Below are 22,509 nucleotides of genomic sequence, written 5' to 3' on the forward strand. Positions count from 1 at the left end.
AGAGAAACAAGTGATCAGATAACATCCCCATTCTGTAGAAAATTGTGTTGTTATTAAGCGTAATGAGAATCACAGGTTCTCAGTAAAATCTGTCAAAAACCTGTGAAAATCTCACCTGCAATAGTTGAATTAATTTAGATTTTTTTTAAGCATTAGATGATTGCCCAGTGAGAGAAAGAGCTTAAGATATGGCGAATGAAGAAATGAAAAATAATAACTTTCGGAGACAGGTTTCAAAGCTAGAACCTTTCGGTTATAAAGCCAAGATACAAAAGACTCACCTATGGAGAATGCTATTTTATAAACCATGTTTTTCTGGCATATCTCAATTTTAGGATTTAGAGTTCTGGGCTTTCGGCATGTATGGTCATATTAGCCCGTCACGTTTTAAGGGATGATGTCCCTTTGGCGAGCACACTATCCGGGGAAAGGGAAGGAAGAAAGGATAGAGGAAGGAAGGTAGCGGCCTGGGACCTACATGTTAGGTACCATCCCGGCATTTGTCTGGTGAGAATGAGGGAAACCTAGGAAATCCTCATTCAGGGTGGTTGCCCTGAAAAAGCTTAGCACAGTTTTTCGACCGCGTGCCTCCACCAGGAATCGAACCCGGGACCGCTCGATCAGAAGACGAGCGTATTAGCATATCTGCACTACGCTACGCGGGGCCACTTTAGCATATCTTGAGAATGCCAAGCTTTCGAAGGATGGAATTTGAAAATATACACTTACTTCTATCAGGAACGGTCATTTACTATAAATACTCAAACAATCGTTGTAATGTGTCAAGAGAAAACAATGTTAAACGTTCATGGGTAGGAGAAAAAGTTGAGCCTTTGAAGTACTATGATGACTCAGAAGTAAACGTTTCTCACTCAACAATCGGGGACCTAGACATGGCATATATATTCGTAAAATGCTAAACTAGATTAGTAAAAGTACGAAATGTGATAATGTAACGATATCTTGTATTTTTAATGCAATTTTAAATATATTTTCTTCCTGGGCAATGTGTGATTTTAAAATATGCACTAACTAGTTAGAAGAAGAAGAAGGAAATACGAAAAAGAAATAGAATCAAAATTTATTCTGATATAATAATTTGATGAGTTTTTGTTTTCACGTTGTCATAACAACGTTTTGTAAATAATGGTTATAATTCAGGAACTATTATAAAAACAGATGTATATACTTATAATCATGAGACATGTATTTAATTTAATAAGTGTATGTGCCACAATAAAAGACAAGTAAAGTCTAAATGCAATCTAAACTGTTTTTAAGTCATTTTAGTGATATAATCTAGCTTTAATTGGACTGAGGACGTGTGTATAACGAGTTACGTTATAATAAAAGGGTATAGGAGTTAGAAGGATCCAAAGCTAACATTGTAATCTATGGAAAGTAATAGTTAAGAACAGCTACTTCTCATCTCCCGTGCACGAGGATACATCTTACTGTTGCACTACCTCCAGAAATGATTCTATATCATGTATAAGTAGTAATAGAACACACAACAAACCCAGATCATGTTGTATTCACACTTCAACATGGAGTGAGAATACAGCGTGATCTCCGTTTCTTCTGTGTTCTATTACTATTTGTACACCAAATAGAATCATTTTTCTACGTAGCGCAACAGTAAGAAGTATCCACGTGCACGGGACATGCGATATGTGTTTTGAAATCCTTCCACATAGTCATACACTAAGTACAAGGGCACATTATTATTCCCATACGATATAAAAAACAGATATTCCTAGAAAAACTCCCTAAGTACAAGGGCAAGAACTCAGTCTATTACCTACTTTTTAACATCCTAGATAGTCAATGAATAATTCCTGAAAGTATGGCGTTTCTCGTCCTTCCCTAAATGGGAAGTACGGCTGCTTAACTATAACCAATTTGATTTGCACCTTAGATCTGATCATCTCCATGCTCTTACTGGTGTAGTGGCTAACGCGTGAGTCTTTGATATAGGTAGTCCAGTCTTCGATTCCCAGTGTGAGAGCACAAGATTTTATTTTTACTTTTATTAAATAGCTATATCGTTTAGCACATAAGTAATAAGAGTGGGAAGTAAGCTTTCGTTTCTAGAACTTCTACTATATGTTCGACTGAGAAAGTTTAACTCTTATGTTTCGTAAAATCACAATCTTCCTCAGAATTGGATATTGCCCGGAAATATGATTCTCAAATTCAAAAATTACATATGTTAGTGTATCCGTCTCTTTCCCCACATTTGAATCTTTCTCAACGTTGTCCGCCACCAACTCATATGACCTGGGACGAAATCTCCGACTCTTGGTACCAGATGTAAGCGTTCCACCAATGGGTAACCTTTACTGCCTTTAGGTTTGTTGTTTGTAGGGTGCGGATATTTAGGAATTTTAAACAGGAAACATAGACAAAAAGATAGTGAAACAAGGACTAAAAATACGAGGGTCGTTCAAGTCAATGCGGGACTTTTTAAAAATAACAAATAGAAGAACAAATTTCAAAGTGTGGAAAGTGGATTTATTTTTCCGCATAACCTCCAGCTACAGTTATACACTTAACCCTGGGTTCATCCATGATCAGCTGCTCCACGCGCTGAATGTTCTTAGCAATGACTACTGTAGGCTGTGATCCACCACGACCAGGATCGTCAGTAATAGAGAAACGACCATCTTTGAAGCGATTACACCATTCAAATGTCTTAACTACGACTGAGTGTCTCATCACTGTACTGAGCCTGAAGTCATCCGTAAATTTCACCAGGTTCCATGCCCCCGTTCACTAAAAAATTCAACTCAACACGCTGTTCCACGTAGACGTTCACACTGTTGTCCGCCATCTTGAATAACGGTCTATCCAGAAGTGCGGGAAATGAGCACCCTCTACCAGTAACAGGACACAGGTACTAGTTTCTACTACATACAAAACCTCCAACCTAGGCGTCCATTTAAACCTGGAAACAAAAAAGTCCGCGATTGAGTTGAACGACCCTCGTAGGTGTATAAAATAGTCAAAATATACATAACATACACCAAAATTACTTAAGATCGTATATTAATATTTGCATATAATTACTGAGCAAGTAAATTATTTATTGAAGGAAACCCGTTTCTTTCAGTAGTTTTTAAGTAAATTAGTTCAGGTGAATTTATCTATCAATAGAAGGATTATATTACGTCATATCAGCAATTAGTTGACGATGGCTGCCCTAAACAATTTACATCTTTATCGAAATAAAATTGTAAAATATAATAAAGTTTTACGGAAAATGCACTCATCTTCATTGCGCAAGCACAATACTTTACGTATGATTCTATAAATTTGAACAATTCGCACGTCTTCTAGTCTCAACTATCAGCTGCTAAAGGTTGATTCGCCAGATCGGCTGCTACTGATACATCTTGCAATTTGGAACACAAGCGCTATCTCGTACGCAAAGGGCTAACTACATTTTCGACTATGTGATTTTTTTTTTTTTTTTTTTTTTTTTTTGGCAGTTTTCACTAATGAAATGTGCTATTCCCAAGAAAGACTGTTACCTATAGTATTACCTGACCAGCGAACGAGTGCGGGCGGCCGGTTTTGGAACTAAAATGCAAGCAGCAGTGTTTCTAACCGTATTACTTGTAATTACTCTATCATAGTTCTTTTTGTCCTGTTCATAATAAACCACTTCACATATGCTTAAGTGAAGACAAACAGTTTTCTAAAGTTATTGAAGTTATTTGCAGAACATTTTAAGTAACAAGAAAAAAAGAAAGAAACAAAATACATAAATCCTCCATATTAACTTGCGAATAAACTAACCTCGGTATTGTACAAAGGATTAGATTCTCTCTGTGGCAAAGAAAACGAATTAAGATTGGTCGATTCGACTCGTTCCGAAGTTTTTGACGAGAGAATATGTAGACGTGTACTCATTATTTTCTGGTGACTGTCTCGAGTATTTTTAAGTCTATAAAATATGCATAAGGACAAATTCAAGGAAAGCTCGGGACAAAATAATCATCGGAGGAAACAATTTGTAGAGTACTCACAAGAAACACTAGAATTTTCGGTAGACATACGATCTCCCGTTTTCAGAAATATAGGGTATGCGTATCCATGTATACGCCCCTTATTTCGTAAATACGAAGTGAGACGGGAATCGAGAAGAGGCGAGAAAATTGTCGAGTCTTGTAAGCATGACTACTTCACTCAAATGTTACATCTTAATTTCAAACACTGTTTAGCGTTATTAACCCATCTGGCGGTCCGGGACTAGAAAAAATATGGCCCCTGCTGACTTCACCTAATACATTTCTGTGAAAGTATAGTAGGAAAGTTAAGGGAATATATTTCATATTTTTGGTTATATTTTATTTTACGATGATGATTGTATCTTCATGATTCTTTTTAGATAACTAGTTAAGATTTTGATCAGAGTGGAGGCCCCTGTGCATCTGGAGGCCCGGAGCTATAGTCCATGGCGGATCCAGGATATGATCATGGGAGGGGCTGAACCATATTTTGCCGCTTTATCCAGTGTAAAGCAGGATTGAAGCCCATTTTATCCAGTATCTACCTAAGCGTAAAGGATGGCTATAGACTCTATAGCTCCCCTTAGATCCGCCACTATATATATATATATAATTTGATAAGATGATTGTATGAACACAATAAAGAGCATTTATCAACGTTTAAAGATACGCAAGTCATTACACAATTTACTTCAATAATAAATATAATTTAAATGTTGGTATATCAATATTTCGTGGACTCGTCGTAACCAAGAAGAATTCTGATAAATTCTACATGATTACTAAGATGGAAATCTGGAAACTTTTTATACATAAATTTACAAAACGAGACGAGAAAATTTTGACTCGAGACGAGATTTTTACAAACATTTATGATACGAGACAAGAAAACCTGAATTCTCATAGTCTCGAAGGCAACGCTGTGAGCTAGGGGTGTTCCAAAAACCGGTTAACCAGTTTCGTTTCGGTTTGTAGCTTAAACCGAATCAGTCGGTTTGGACTTCAAACCGTTTCGATTCGGTTTGGGAACGGTTCGGTTCGGTTTAAGAAATGTTGGACCCTGTTTGTGGACTATTTTGTTCAGTTTCAGTTCAATATTCGAAATCGATGGAAATGCAGTTTGCGTTATTAGGAACCGTCCAACCTGAGATTACAATAAGTGTATAATGTTATGTTTTCGGTATAACTTTATTCAGATGTAAAATTATTTCGATATTACTGAAACAATTGAGGGTTTATACTGTGTGGGTACTTTTACTGATGCTTTGGAAATTGAAATAAAACTCTTAATATCAGTTGGAAGACAGCATATGCAGATTTAGGATAGATCCCCGGGAAGGGGGGACAATTACTTGAAGGGTGGATGTTATTCCAGGGGAAGCTTCGTTTAGAATGAAAATTAAACTCATCCTGAAATGACTGGGTGGCCAATGGTTTACGACCTGTATGGTGAAATCAAATACAGAGCAGTGTACATACCTGATTTTTCTCGTGCCTGTTTTGATACGTTGTCTCCGGCCAGACGTTGCTTTTGTATAAAATGGGTAAAATAAAATATCTTCGGCAACTTTTGCTGTTATTAAATTAATATTATTAATTCTTGCAACGAAAACGTAGAGGTGAACATGTATTAGTTATATTATAGGAAACGGTTCGGTTTGGTTTGGGAACGGTTCGCGGTTTCGGTTAACCGTTCCAAACCGGTTTAAGTAACAAGAAACCGCGGTTTACGTTTCCAGGAACCGTCCACCCCTACTGTGAGCAAGCGAATTAAAAATCAAATATGCACGATCATGGTTCCTTTAAGCTGCACTAAGCTGCAAATATACCCAATGTTGCATTGGAGGCGGAGGGGGAGCGATTAAAGTGGGGTGCCTGATAATTGAAGGTACCTTATAACTCTAGTGAAATTCAGAAAAAATCTCTGAATTTGATTTAAGTAAGAAAAGGAAAACATACAAAATACATTTTGAGGGTAACTCTTACAGCCATTACGTTAGTATAAGGTTAATGCTATTTCTGAAACTCATTAGAGTGAATATGTATTAGAATAACGAAACCACTTTCATAAGTTTTTCAAAGTATCAAGTTTGAGAAGAACGAAGTTTCTTCCACTATTGTTATCTCATTGCTCATACATACCAGTGATGAAATAATTGGCCGGAAATCACGCGACCGCTTCTTACATCAATTCATGAAGAAGATGAGTCCCAATATTAGATACTTATGTTCGTATTAACAAAAAAGAAAAAAAAGCCACCCAACCTCTTGCAACCATGCGTAGCACATTTTAATACTTACACTTGAAATAAAAATACAATTGTATAAAGAAGATTGCTTTTATCTTTGAATTTCATATGTGAATAACAATGGAATGCACAACAATGTGAACAAACACGAGCATCATGAGCCTTAACCTTAATTTGATTTAAAATTACAGTTACAAGGTATTTCGCAAATCTCTAAGCTATCAACCTTAATTAACCTTTTAGTCATTGACATTGTCATTCCTGCGTTTTACAGGCTGCTCTTGTTTTATAATGAAACCGAATAAAACGTAATCAATTTTTGTACAATCTGCTTAATACACGGTAGAAGCTCACTGAATTGTCAAATGTGCTATGTTGTTCTAAAATTGGTAATTTCATTAATATATATCTATTCACAATACATCTGAATTACTGCATGAATGGTTCACTACAACTATATAACTTATGGCTTTCTTTATTAAAGATAAACAGATTAGGCTATGTATAACATTTAAACTGCAACTTTTAAAACCGTTGGATACACTGCAAAGTGAAACTCTCCGCTCCCCTGTCCCACCGCGCTTGCCCAGAAACTGATGTAAACACGACAGCAGCGCCATCCCTTCAAAACCGCACTGATATCCTGGTCAGGTAATAAAAGAAAAGAATCAATAATTACTATTCATTTCTTCGCTCATGTTTCGTTCGGAGACTCATTTTATAGGTAATTGTTCCTGCCTTGAATTTATATATCTAACTAAAGTACTCGATGTCAGAAAAATGAAAAAAAAAATTACTGACTTCAAAAACGCACTAAAGCGCGGAAATAAAAACTTTAAAAAATAAGAACCGACTTCACAAATCACTAAATATGAAAAATATAATAATAAAGGTTTGCGATTAGAAAATAATGTATTACTGTAATCTAAAAAGCTTTTTTTGAAGCCATGCCAAGCCAAACATATTAATGACTCACAAAAATTACTTTCAAGATAATTTTACATTAGGCAATAATTCATTCGTAGTCTTGTATCGAAAGCAGACTTGCCAACCATACGATAATTTATCATGATATACGATTATTTATGTGTTAGTGCTATATACGATAATGCTCTTGCGATAATAGGTGAATATACGATAATTTTAAAACGTATACTTTTTCCTGAAGTTTTTAAATCTGCAAATAAATCGTGGATGTGCATTAAATAATTATAAAACACACACACACAGGTTTTTGACAGTCATTCCCATTAAAATAAATCAATAACGAGACATTCCTGCGTCCATTCTTTAAATTCAATTTGCACTTACGAGGGAATGGAGATATTATTGTTGCTCAGAGTAGTGTTAATAAGGATTAAAAAATGGCGAGAATCAATGATGCCGATTTGGAGTGTTTAACTGAAGATTACTAGAGAAGTTTATTATGTATTATTACTATTATTAGTAGTATTATACTTGTTTATATAATTATCACGCCTATAACGAATATACGATAATTTTTTATAATATATGATAATTTTAAAGACGAAAATCGATAATGTTGTTCTCTGCGGTTGGCAACTCTGATCGAAAGGGTCTGGAGCAAGATTTTGGGTGACGTTCATTGCTCTAGTGACGTCAATTCCGAAAACAAACTCGCAAATTCAGACGTCGTTGGTATAGTTAGACCTGTTGAATTTCAGGATGTAGAGCATGACAATGTGGCCGAATTGCTCGAATTTCCCTTCGTAAGTGGAAAAGGATAGTAAAAATTATGAAGAGGGGGAGCTTAGTAATGGTGCCATCAAACGCCTTTCAACAACAAAACTGACTCAATTGTTTTAACATATTGACAATGCAAATTAAGATTATTAAGAAGAATGATTTGAATATAGACAAAATTTTCAAAATCTTTCAGCAGATTCATAATTGTCTGGCCTACTACCAGTAACTGTACAGAGAGATGAAAAATATTGCAAATCAGTTGGGTACAGGGCCGGACTTAGGGGGTGCAAAGGTGCACGTGCACCCCACCTTTCGTTCTAAATATACACTACCTAAAGTGAGAAGCTAGCAGTGAGTTTTGTAAAATCAATAGTTTAAGTCAATTTTCTGAAGGTTGAAGGAAAATAATTCATTGAGAGCAGACATTTAGCATTTCCAATGGAATTCGTCATTCGCATCAAAGACGGCTAAAGGCTTTTAAAAAAACTCAAATTTAATTCAAATGTACTGGTAGTTATTGGTGCACCCCCCGTCCCCTCAGAGAATCCTGGATCCAGCCCTGGTTGGGTATATATCATTTTCTAACAAACAATGGGATCAATAACCCTCCATCCCTGGGTCTATCAAGTGATTAACACACGTCACTATTTAACGTACATACTGTACATTTTTGTACAATTTTGCAAGTAATAAAGTAATTTCATTCTAAAGAGTGACATTTTACTTTTCTCCCTTTGAATGTTCACTTATCCTTACGTTATGTTATCTGTGATAAAATCAATCCACATTACGCGTTTTCGTGTTTGCGATAGCTTGCCGGAACGAATTATTCGTACACTATTGTTAGATTCAATTGAATATAATATCAAAACCCATTTTCTTAAAACAAGCACCTAACTTTGGTAACATAAAGTTGAACCAACTATGTTTCAGAAAATAGTGTTATAATTATAAATTCTTGTATAATTCCTACTTTGTGTATTTTTTTCTAAATGAAATTTCATTCCCACCTCAAGATGGGAGGGCCGCAGGAGGTAACGCCTTCTCTTGGGCCATGAGTATTTATTTATTTGTATTTTCATTCGAAGATGGCTAACATGTTTAATTTGTTTAATGATTCTGGCTGTTTACAATACAAATTTTCAAAATACAAAAGTACAGAATAACACAAATAACACAAGAATATTGTTTCTTACAACAAGCAACGGTGCTGAAGTGGCTTCTTGACTCTACGGGAGTAGTTCAGAGAAGAAATCCTTGACGATGGTGAATTTGCTGGGGCGGCGTTCAGCTCTGGCATGTAGATACGTAGTGTGTATACTATGTTGGTCAGGTTTAAATCTTTCACAAGTTCTTCTATAGTTTGAATGATGTATTCAGAAGATGAATTATCATCAAGGGACGTCTTTGATGTTGAAGCTACGATATTGCATGATATTGTCGGCTGAGGTATTGAAGTGGATGTAACAGTAGTGTCTTGAAGAAGTGCTGAACGTGAGATTGAGCTTGCTTGTATTGTTTTCCTTTTTCCTTGTAGGATTTGTTGTATTCTCGGACATCCGGAATAATTAGCAGAAAGAGCAACTTTACAGTTGACTCATTTTGCTGGTGTGTCTCTGGTCTTCTTTTCGCATTGGTACGTCTAATGAGAACCAGCGCATTTAACGCACCGAGGCAGAGTGTAGCGAGTTGCTTGCAAATGCCAACATCTTCGGCATTTCAAGAACTGTAAATAAGGTTTCTTTTGTAGTGGTTCTGTGCGAACTTTCATGTGTAGCAATAAGTCTTTGAAAATTCTGGTGGCATGTAGAGTCTTCTTCAATGTAATCAAGAATATTGGGATGAGTACTTTCTCTTTCCCCGCCTTCACGATTGTGGGTTCGCATTTGTGGAACGAGAATATTGGGAAATCCTTCTCCTTCAGTGCTGTTGTGATGTTTTCAATGCTAGTATCAATTGGAAGTTGGTGAATAACTACTTTGTCGATCTGTTTTCTTCTTGATTACGGTGGCATATTTTAGTTTGATGTAGGAAAAAATGTCACGGACTATTTTGTAGTCTTCCTGTAGTTCACATTTAATTTTCACGTATTATTTCATGAATAGAAAAATAACTTATTTTCGGCAATGTTTTGTTATGACTAGTTTTAATTCATAGTACCGTTTAACCCTTTGGGGATCCTGGCTTTTTGGGCTATTTTTTAGACTTTCAGTCAAGCAGCTACTGTATCGTCACTATTTATCCTAGGATCATGTTCATACCTCATTCTCTTCAGAATAGAGCTGGCTTTCAAATGATACCACTTGCGTGCTCATACCATATACCAGAAGCGTGAAAAAATGTCAAAGTGAAAATTTCGGAGGGAAAATTTTTTCTCGAACTTTGGCCCCCCCCTGGACCCCCCCTGTATGATCGTAGCCATCTAAAAAAAAAATCTGGGAAATAGTACTTAGTATACTGAATGTGTGGGCCAAATGTCAAGTTTCTATCTTGAATAGTAAGGGCGGGAGAATTTTTATCAAAAATTCCCACAATGCCCCAAAGTACCATAAAACACTATGATCTCAGGGAAAAAAATTCCTGAGACATCCCTAATTACCCTAGGACTATAATCCGCCAATCATTCTCTTCAGAATAGAACTGTGTTTCAGGCGGTACCATTCATATGTCTCCATCATGTATCTAAGGCGGGAAATTCCTGAAAAAGGGATTTTTGGGGGCAAAATTTCCCTTTTGTCAACTTTTGCCCCTCTTAACCCCCCTGTTTTTACGCAGAAATCGAAAAAAACTTCTGATAAATACTACTCGGTGGACTGAATGTTTGTGCAAAATTTCAATCTTCTACGTGAAAAAATAGGCCTGCCAGAGAAAATGTCCCTACTTTGCCCCACTTTTACCCTATACAGAAGTATATTTGGATAAAAATTCACTGAGACAGCCCTATTTACCCTAGAATAAAAATTATACCGTCGTTCTCTTCAGAATAGAACGGCCTTTCAGACGGTATGACTCACGTGATCCTATCATGTTTTTTTGGCGGGAAAATGACGAAAAACGGGACTTTTGGGGTAAAAAATCCCTATTTTTACCCCTTTGCCCCTCTGGTTCCCCCCTGTTTTAGCACTGATATCGGAACAAAAAATCTCGTAAATACTACTCGGTGGACTGAATGTTTGTGCAAAATTTCAATCTTCTACGTAGAAAAATAAGCCCGCCAAAAAATATATATACCGACAATGCCCCATATTTCCCTATATAGAAGTAAATTTTTCAAAAAATCCCTGAGACGTCCCTAATTACCGTAGAATAATAATTCGACCGTCATTCTCTTCAGAATAGAACGGCCTTTCAGACGGTATGACTCACGTGGTCCTATCTTGTATGTGAGGCGGGAAAATGACGAGAAACGGGATTTTGGGGGTAAAAAAATCCCTATTTTTACCCCTTTTCCCCTCTGGTTCCCCCCCTGTTTTGGCACTGATATCGGAACAAAAAATCTGGTAAATACTACTTGGTGGACTGAATGTTTGTGCAAAATTTCAATCTTCTACGTAGAAAAATAAGCCCGCCAAAAAATATTGGACATAGGCTTAGAAAATGAGAAAATAAATTTTTGACTTATGACGTCATCACCTCCTATGTCTGGCTGCAAGACGGTCTGAAACCATACGTAATGTCTTCTACAAGGCCTCTGGACTTGGAAAACAAAAAAAAAGACCGGACGAAAAACCTCAAATAGAAGAGAAATAACGCAATGTACCATGACAAGTGCATATGGTACAAATTGTACCATAGGATCCCCAAAGGGTTAAGGGGGAAAATATACATGCATATCGAAGTGTTGGTCACGTCTAAGATAGATTCAATCAATTTCATTTCCTTCCCATGTTCAGTGGCTGGAGTGAAAGTTTCTTCTGTTTCATCCGTGGTTCTTGAAAGGACCTCATAGGTATTTGATGTTGGTAAAGGCGCAGGTATCTGTGATGGTCTTAGGTTTCTTTTTGCTTTTGGTTGCATATTGTGGTTGTGAGAGTAAATGTTTTGGGTACCTTGTTATCTTGGGGTAAATTATACCCAGCAGTAAACTATAGATCCACCGACAGGATGCTTCAAAATCCACTTTTGTAAGTAAGGAAGATTAATATAAATATATTTAACATTCTTTCATTACAAATTGTGAAACCTGTAATTAAGTGTTGTATATAACGCAACGCCTTTCTTCTGCACGATGCACAGTGAAGTTTATGTAATAATAAAAAACTGCAAGTATCTTGTAATATCGTAAATTGTTAACACAGTATCATACTGTAACGACAAAGGTGTGTAAGACCTTAACATTATTGCAAGTGACATCTCTGTAGAATGCCTTTCTAGTATATTTTTATTGTAACAATAATAAACCTTCCTACATACAGAAAAAACAATGAAACGTAATTTACCTACGTATTACAATAATTATGTCCTTAGAATAAAGAAATCGGCTCATGTGAACCTATCCAAGGTAGGACTAGAACAGAGATATCCATCTTAAATTTTTTTGTTCCAAAACACAACGTTATACAGGATTATTAAATTGAAAATAAACTAGATATGAAATTTTATTTGCAAAATTAAATTCATTTGATTGAATTTTACCCATCCCTACGTAAAGTGACATGCTCCTTGCTAGATGCGTCAAATATTTCTAATTGTCCAATTTCAAAATCAGATATCCTATTATTGCGCCATGACAAGTATCAACGATGTGGAACAAGATCAACTTCCAAGATATAGTTGTCTCGGTGTCACAACGTTAAATGCAAACATATATAAACTGTAAAGCAGTGACGTAGTTAGGAAGCGGCCATGGAAGGTGGTCAACTTCAGTATCCTTGAAGTTTCCAGTTGTAAATGAAATTTTTAAGTTTTACGTCCCACGTTTATTCCGGTTAGGCTAAAGGAGACGGTGATTATGATAAATGAATAAAATGGTGGAATGTAGAAAGTGAGAGGAAACGGGAGAACCCAGAGAAAACCCACGTACATGGTCTTTGTCCACCACAAAGTCCAAACGGCGCGAGCTAGGATCGAACTAAGGACCCCAAGCACCGGAGGTGAACGCTCTACCACTGAGCCACCACTAGTGATGTGAGGTGGAAAATTTTCCGCGGAAAATTTTCCATTTTGGAAAATTTTCCGGAAAATTTTCCGCTATATTTTTCCGGAAAATTTTCCGTTCTAAAAAAATATCAGTAATCAAGTAACAATTCCTCAGCGAATATGAAATTGATTGAATTCATGTATAGAAATGTTAAAAACTGAAAGATCGTTTAAAGAATCTGAAAATTTTCATGGCTCAGTACTATGTAGGAACAAGTTAAACAATTGTTCATGAATCGAAACATTTCCTGCCTTATATGGAAAAATTGAAGAATTTTTTATGAGTCGGAAAGTTTTCATCATTTCGAAGCAAGAAGTAAAACAACTGTTTTCTGAATCGGAAAGTTTTATTGTATAACAAAATACTTTGGTTTGTGTAATATTTACCTGTACCTTGGGCAGAAAGTACTCCTACACTATACTAGTACTTGTGCACTATACTTAGTAGAATGTTAATTTCATATTAACAAAAGAAGAATGTTTTTAATATATGTAAGATTATTATTATGGGATAGTTGTTGATATGGACATGTTTTATGGTTACCTAGTCAGCGAGTTTGTGTACTTAAAAAGTTAAGAAAAGGATATTATAAGTTATATCAAATAATAAACCAGTTTAGCACCGTTCATAGACGTTGTCATTATTATTAAAAAGGTGAGATTAATAGTATATAAATATCGAAAATTGATATTTTCATTATTAAAGAAATACTACCACTTCAGATTTTTATCTCAGCAAACGAACCAGGTTTACGACTATCATTTTGATAAGTCGTTATAAAAATTTTGGTTTACCTCACCCGGGACTTTGTAAATTCAATTCCCGAAGAAGAGTAAGGTTGAATTTACTGTTATACTACAGTTAATGAATACGAACTTGACCATATTGCGAAGTGGTAAAGTAATCATAAGGAAAATGGACAACGAAACAATGCAGCAGGAATCAAATACTAGTGACAAAGGTGAAACTAGTGTAACCCCAGGATTGACATCGGAGGATCGAATCTTGTTAGCTTTACAGCGACAATTAATTCAAATGTCTACCGAGATAAAGCAGACCATGGAACAGAAGTTTGACGAAGCTAACAAGCAAAATGAAGAATTAAAGCAGACCATAGAGCAAAAGTCTGACGAAGCTAACAAGCAAAATGAAGAATTAAGTAGACGAATGGAACAGAAGTTCGACGAAGCTAACAAGACCATGGAACAGAAGTTCAACGAATCTAACCAGACCATGGAACAGAAGTTCAACGAATTTAACAAGACCATGGAACAGAAGTTCAACGAATCTAACAACACCATGGAACAGAAGATAGAACTGAGGTTCGACGAAGCTAACAAGCAATATGAAGAATTAAGTAGACGGATAGAACGGATAGAACAGAAATCAGATGAAACGAAACAGACAATTGTCCAGGTGGTGAACGACATATCCTCACAGTTCGAGGAAAAGTTAAAAAGGATATCCGATGATTGTCAGGAAAAGCACAATCATCAAAACCAAGAAATCTGTGCTGTAAAAAAAGATTTAGAGGTAATAGAATCTTCCATTAAACAGCAAAAGATCCAGGTTAGCAACAATTCTAATAACATACGTGTAAACACGCAATTATTAGCTACTATACAGGAAGAGATTAGAACATTACAGGCTAAAGACAACATTTACCGTAATAACTTGGATAGTGATCGCTTTGAGTTTCCCCACTCACCAGAGGTGAACTCGCCTTCGCCGGGGTCTGATGAGGATATTATATTAGAAGAAAGTTGTCCGAAGAGTACTGATGAGCGAAACATAGATGGTGTGACGACACAGCACGTCACGGATAGGAACTATCACTCAACAAGAACAAGGAATGAGAAAAAGAAGGTAAAATTAAGTGTTAAGATGAGTGAAATTCGAGCTATGAGCAAATTCAGTGGTAAGTGTAATGAGAATGCTACTTCTTTCTTAGAGAAATTCCAAGACGAATGCAATATAATGTGTATAGATAGATCACAATATATGCAATTAATACCCCATGTATTACTCCCACCTTGTTCCTTATGGTTTAAAGGAATACGTGATCACATTAGAACATATGAGGAATTCAAAGCGGCATTGATCGCAAATTATGAAAATGACTTTTTGCTGGCAAATAGAGATGCCACCCTTAGAAATCAACACTTCAATCCTCGATTGCACAAATCTGTTGTAGAGTTTGTTGTAAATGTCTACAACGAATTAAAGGTTGTTAATCCATTACAATCGGAATCGAGAATAATAGCATCGATTCGAAATTTGCTTCCATTTAAATTGCAACAGATCTTATTTTCCACACAGTGTATGAGTTTCAGCCATTTATTGATGCTTGTCCAATGCTACGAAACTCAATACCATGCCATGAATCCCCAATCAGGAATGGGTAAAAATAAGAATAATTCAGATCATTTGGTGCCTGTTCGGAATTTAGATATCCGAAGTGTGAATAATACGAAACCTAACCTAAGCCGAGTATACTCTAGCAATCAAAATGAGCAAAATAAACAAGGTTATGTAGGGAATCCGCCTAACCTAACTAATCATGGTAATTATGATGTCAGATCACTCAACAGTAGTAGATATAAAAATAATCGAAGTACTGAGCGAAATTCCAGAAATGCAGCGAACTACGTGGATAGACGTAATTGGAGAACAAGAGATGGCACTTCGTGTCAAAACCAGAATCACGACGTAATACACGTACAAAATAGTACAGAACCTAATCATGATTGTGCAGTACAATGTACTTTATTAGATTCATATGCAAGTACGAATGTAACCTGATTACCGTCAATGAAATTAGGTTAAATTCATATCAGTTATAGATTCTTGTGAATTTTTATTTTTAAGTTTATGTATTAATATCAATAACGAAAACGATTCTTATAAATACTTGAAATGCTCAAATAAATAGGAATGAATAATAATAAAAAAAATGTATTTATATAATAACAAAAGGGTGTCTTTTGTTTCTGTAAAAATAGATTTATTTTCTTCCATTTGGTTATTCAAACGTAGGTTATGTTTAATTTTTGATTTTTGTTCAATTATATTTTTTTGATTTTCATTCATCAACGATAAGTTTTCAATGACTTGAATTCTTTCTTATTAACGTGAAGGATTGTAATTTAATTCATGATTAATCAAGCACAAAATTGTTTTCATTATATTAATTTGCGTTACAACTTTATTGTTAAAGATAAATATTGATGAAATGAAAGATTTGTTATGAATGTATTTATATATATATGTAATTGTAAAATGTAATGAATAGATATACAAGGTGCGATCAAAATATGATGGACATATGTAATGTAAGAACACTAATGTAAACGGACCAGTGGTTCTTGAAGATAAAAGCCAAGCCTACTCATGACTTTTATATTCAGTCCCTTTGTCGAGCGACATTTTTATATAACAAAATACTTTGGTTTGTGTAATATTTACCTGTACCTTGGGCAGAAAGTACTCCTACATGTGCACTATACTTAGTAGAATGTTAATTTCATATTAACAAAAGAAGAATGTTTTTAATATATGTAAGATTATTATTATGGGATAGTTGTTGATATGGACATGTTTTATGGTTACCTAGTCAGCGAGTTTGTGTACTTAAAAAGTTAAGAAAAGGATATTATAAGTTATATCAAATAATAAACCAGTTTAGCACCGTTCATAGACGTTGTCATTATTATTAAAAAGGTGAGATTAATAGTATATAAATATCGAAAATTGATATTTTCATTATTAAAGAAATACTACCACTTCAGATTTTTATCTCAGCAAACGAACCAGGTTTACGACTATCATTTTGATAAGTCGTTATAATTGCTCTGTAGAAACAAGTGAGAGGAATTTTCATAGATCGGAAAATTTTCATTACGATGTAGAAACAAGTGGAAAACACTTTTCATAGGCCTGACAAATTTGGATATTATGTATAGTGATGTTAGGTGGAAAATTTTCCACTATATTTAACTGCACATAGAGCTACAAAATTGAATTTCAGTAGAGGAAAGTTAGTCAGTAACAAATTATAATTTTCCAATTAGCTTTCGGGAACCGGAAAATTTTGTATTTCAAGTTGGGAAATAAACTTTTACCACAGTTTTTCTCTCTCTCTCTATAGAAGAAAATTTTTCACCTCACATCAACGATGTAGGAATAAGTCGACTATTCTTTTACGAATCGGAAAATTTTCCGTTTCAAAATTTTCCGGAAAATTTTAATCACTGTACGGGACAGACAATTTTTCGATTCATGGAAAATTGTTCCACTTGTTCCTACATAGTATTGAAAATCATCTAAACCATGAAAATTTTCAGATTCTTTAAGCGATCTTTCATTTTCTAACATTTCTATATATGAATTCAATCAATTTTATGAATACTGACGAATTGTTACTTAATCACTGATATTTGTTAAGAACGGAAAAATTTCCGTAAAAATATAGAAGAAAATTCTTTACCTCACATCACGGCTAAACAACGATGTAGGAATAAGTGGAGTATATTTTTACGAATCGGAAAATTTTCCGTTTCAAAATTTCCCGGAAAATTTTCATCACTGTAGAGGACACAATTTTTCGATTCATGAAAAATTGTTCCACTTGTTCCTACATAATACTGAAAATTGTCTAAGCCATGAAAGTTTTCAGATTCTTTAAACGATCTTTCACTTTTTAACATTTCTATATATGAATTCAATCAATTTTATGAATACTGACGAATTGTTACTTAACCACTGATATTTGTTAAGAACGGAAAATTTTCCGGAAAAATATAGAAGAACAATTTCCACCTCACATCTTAACTAGACAACGATGCAGGAATAAGTGGAGTATGTTTTTATGAATCGGAAAATTTTCCGGAAAATTTTCATTATACAGGACAAACAATTTTTCGATTCATGGAAAATTGTTCCACTAGTTCTTACATCGTACTGAAAATTGTCTGAGCCATGAACATTTTCAGATTCTTTAAACGATCTTTCACTTTTTAACGTTTCTATATATGAATTCAATCAATTTTATGAATACTAACGAATTGTTACTTGATCACTGATATTTGTTAAGAACGGAAAATTTTCCGGAAAAATATAGAAGAAAAATTTCCACCTCACATCTTAACTAGACAACGATGTAGGAATAAGTGGAGTATGTTTTTATGAATCGGAAAATTTTCTGGAAAATTTTCGCTGTACAGGACAAACAATTTTTCGATTCATGGAAAATTGTTCAACTAGTTCTTACATCGTACTGAAAATTGTCTGAGCCATGAAAATTTTCAGATTCTTTAAACGATCTTTCACTTTTTAACGTTTCTATATATGAATTCAATCAATTTTATGAATACTGACGAATTGTTACTTGATCACTGATATTTGTTAAGAACGGAAAATTTTCCGGAAAAATATAGAAGAAAATTTTCCACCTCACATCTCGACTAAACAACGATGTAGGAATAAGTGGAGTATGTTTTTATGAATCGGAAAATTTTCCGGGAAAATTTTCCGGAAAATTTTCATCACTAGCCACCACGCCCCCTGAAGTTTCCAGTTTTTTAGATATATATATATAGACCCCCCTAGGGCTAAGAGTGGATCTAAAAAGGTAATTGAACGCATGACATCATGCCGTCCCCATGTCTATTTACCTTCTTTAGAAAGTGGGGGACGCCAAAGATATTTTCTGAAACTGGAGGTACGGCGTCCACGGCATTCCCTCTCACTTTTATCCCTGGATATATATATATACGTTCAAAAAATGTATCAAGAAAGTAAGGCAAAAAGAACTTTACTTCTGTCACATACTTATAAATAATAAATAAATAAATAAATAAACAGTTTGGCGGTATTCTTTAATGCCTGTTGCTGCACTCTCAATATTAATTGCTGCCTCCTCTAAGAAATCAGGAGGGCTACAGGCCTGTGACAGACTAATGAAAGTGAATGATTGCAAAATATTTGCTGTAGTGAAAATATGGAAGGAAACAGAACAAACTCGAGAGTACACAAGGACTCGATGTTGTTCTATATTAAGTGACATGGATTTGAATCGAGTCACGGACCTCTCGGACCAGAGCTGAGCGCTCAATTTTTGAGTCACATGCTTTACATACAAGTATATTCGTGTTGTTCACGTTTATTGATTATCGATATTTCCCGTGAAATGTAATTTTGAAGAACATTTAATAGCCAATCCAAAGTATGATAAAATACGCAATGTCAATATTTTCCTTACCGAAGAAGCAACGTTACTGTCTATGATAAACGAAAGAAAAATATGCTCATAAAAATGGTCGAAATTTTGTCTTGAAAGCAGTTCTATTATTGAATTTATTGTAAATTTGTTTTTTTTTTGGTGCTAAATATATATATTATTAAATTGCCCAATTTTTTGGTGAAAACAGTTCATGACACATGAAAAGAAAATTTTTAATTGTACACAAAGTGTTTTAATAATACGAAAAAAATCTTACCAGTAAATAAGTATTCCTCCAATCCTTGACTTATAAGAAGTGCAACAAAATGAAGTAACAGAATAATTACACCTGTGTTATTCGATAGAACAATTATTCACTTCAAACCTTTTCGAACTGTCCACTCTACACGTGGAATGAACGAAGATCAGCTTTCTCCAATTTGTATTTCAGTTCTTCCACAATATGGCCTGCACAATATGGTTTGAATATATTTGTGCCGGCATCAATTCCTCATTAACAATCATTCCACTAGCAATAATTGGAAATTCTGAGTTTGCTAAAACATCAGTAATATTCAGCCGCATTAGCATCTCCAGATTAAGCTTGTTTGATGTAGATTACCATAATTTATCATGTTGCAAAGGCAGAGGTGTAGAATTTGTTATACATGCAAGTTCGATTCATCCAGTTGTAGACATTCGCCTGATTTTCTCACACTCTTTGAGCGAAAGTTCAAGACAACTGTGAAATATGATATGCAGTTCTTGCAGAGTACATACTGATTTTGATATTTGTAAAACTCTCTGAATAACCTCTCCAAAATGTTTCATGGATGACAGCTTGACCGTTCGCAATTGGGACATATAATCCACAATAACAGCAGTGTTTAGTGCAGAAACCTTTTCGAAATAAAAATCGCCAGATGAAAGATATTTTTCTAATTCTTTAAAGAGTGTGTGTTTTACTGGTTTTGTCGCAGCATCTCCATCAAATAACGCATTTGTTGGAAGAAGATCGTGAGACATAATGTTCTTGATAGATTCCCCACTTTCTTTTGCCAGATCTATCTCTATGTTGACTTGGGAAAGAATTTTATTTGAGATCACCAGTGGAACTTTTCTGGTTGCTGGTTCTGTTACACTGTTCCCACTAAAGGGTGGAAGGATAGCTTTATTGATTACGTCATAAAACGATTTTATTTTCAATACAAACTTCTCCTGCTTCAGCTGTGTATATAATGCTGACCCATGTGAAAAAATATCTAATGAACGTGCCTTTACATCATTATTCACATGTTGTTTTGTGATAAACTTATGCAGCCTCTCAGGCTCAATCATTTCAAACGGATTTCCTCATCGCTGCATAAAATGAACAAGGCTCTCAACATTTCTATTGAAACGTTCTCCTTTTTTTCCCATTAGCTCATGGTGAGGAACAGTTTCACGGTGGTCTATTAATTTAGAATTAGTCACCTCTCTGAAAACGTTACAAATAGAAAGTACTTCGTGGTAAACTAGCTGCCATTGAGCAATATAGTCACTTTTGCGTGTTTGACCGACAATTCCCGTCAGACTTTTTTGATATCTGAGTGGTTTGTTCTAATTTCATATCAGGAGCTACAGGATTGAATCGTCCTTCTCTGGCTTTTTCAAGACCGTGTCAATGAGTTAGATGCAGGGAAACAATCAGTGTCAGCATTTTGGAAATTTAAGTTGAAATTAAGTTGTGGTGGAAATTTTAAGTTGAAATCTTTTTAAAAAGCAGCACACACACGTTGAATCAAGTGTTGAATATTCTGAAGACCAGCATTTGCTTAAGTAACTCTATAATTTATGTGTCGTTGCAAAGATTCTACACCAAAACGATAATAGCACGAGAAAAATATATTGAAATAGTTGCGGCTTACCGGGCTAAGTTGTTTAAAAAAGAGTACTTTCTTGATTTGGACTATTGTAAGAGGGGAGGATTCTAGAACATTACCTCTTTTAGTTTCGTGTTATAGAGCCATGTATTACAATGGTATAAAATAATGAATTCAGCTCTTTTTGTTTCAATTTGGTAAAATTTTTCCCCCACTCCAGAGCTAGATGTGTGGCAACACTGGTTAGTAAACTATTGGTCACCGATTATTCATAATATGAATGCGCATATAAGCAAGACATAAAAGTAATGAATCCATGAATGTGTTCGATGAATTAAAGAATGAATGATTTTAACCGGGAGTGAAATGGATTGTATTATTTTTTGCCGTGATATCCTTGGATTTGGTAGAGATTGACAAGAGAGTGCCGCTTAATTCTATGGTAATTATTGATTGTTCTCGCTTTCCGTATAAGAGAAAGAAAGGGAATTGTTTCCTGAACAGATGTGTTTTTCCTTTGAAATTTATTGGAGATCTTTCTTTTCTTTCTTTATGTTAAGAAATAACTTGTCATTTGTTATGTTTATTGCGTAGGGAAGGTGCAATCTGCATTCCGACCTCATATCTATCTATATATACATTATCTCTCTCTCTCTCTCTCTCTCTCTCTCTCTCTATATATATATATATATATATATATAAATGAAAGTGACTGTGTGGGTGACTTAATAACCCTTGAACCACCCGATCTATCTCCATCAAATTTTCACAGAAGAGGTCCGAGCCTAGGATTTTTTTTTATTATTTTACTTTGACGGTGCAACTTACAGGAGGGGTGGATATATATATATATATATATATATATGATCGAAAATGACGGGTATTAATGTAGAATCCGTAGTTTTCCGCACGCTTAGATAAATAGTGACACAACCGATGACGTTTAAATCCATATTCAGCCCCGCAATTTGGGAAAGGGGATATATATTCAAAAATGATTGAAAATGACCGATATTAGCTTCGAATCCATAGTTTTGGGGGTCATTGAGATGAATAGTGACAGTTCCAAAGCCGTTCGAATCCATATTCAGGTCCCATTAGTACTCCTAAGGGAGATGGTGACGTGTAAAATTAATTGAAAATAATCCATATTATTGTCGAATTCATGGTTTTGGAGGTCCCTAAATTGATTGGTGACAGTTGGGGTGCCCGTTTTTTCCAAAATGAAACGTATTCGCCCTGTGCGTAAAACAGGCCTTATGCTATTCCTAATATTTATGATTATACCATTTTTCTTAGTAAAATCATTGGAGGGTTA

This window comes from Thermobia domestica, chromosome 12 (genome assembly GCF_964235325.1).
Source record: "Thermobia domestica chromosome 12, izTheDome1.hap1.1, whole genome shotgun sequence".
NCBI classification, from domain to species: Eukaryota; Metazoa; Arthropoda; class Insecta; order Zygentoma; family Lepismatidae; genus Thermobia; species Thermobia domestica.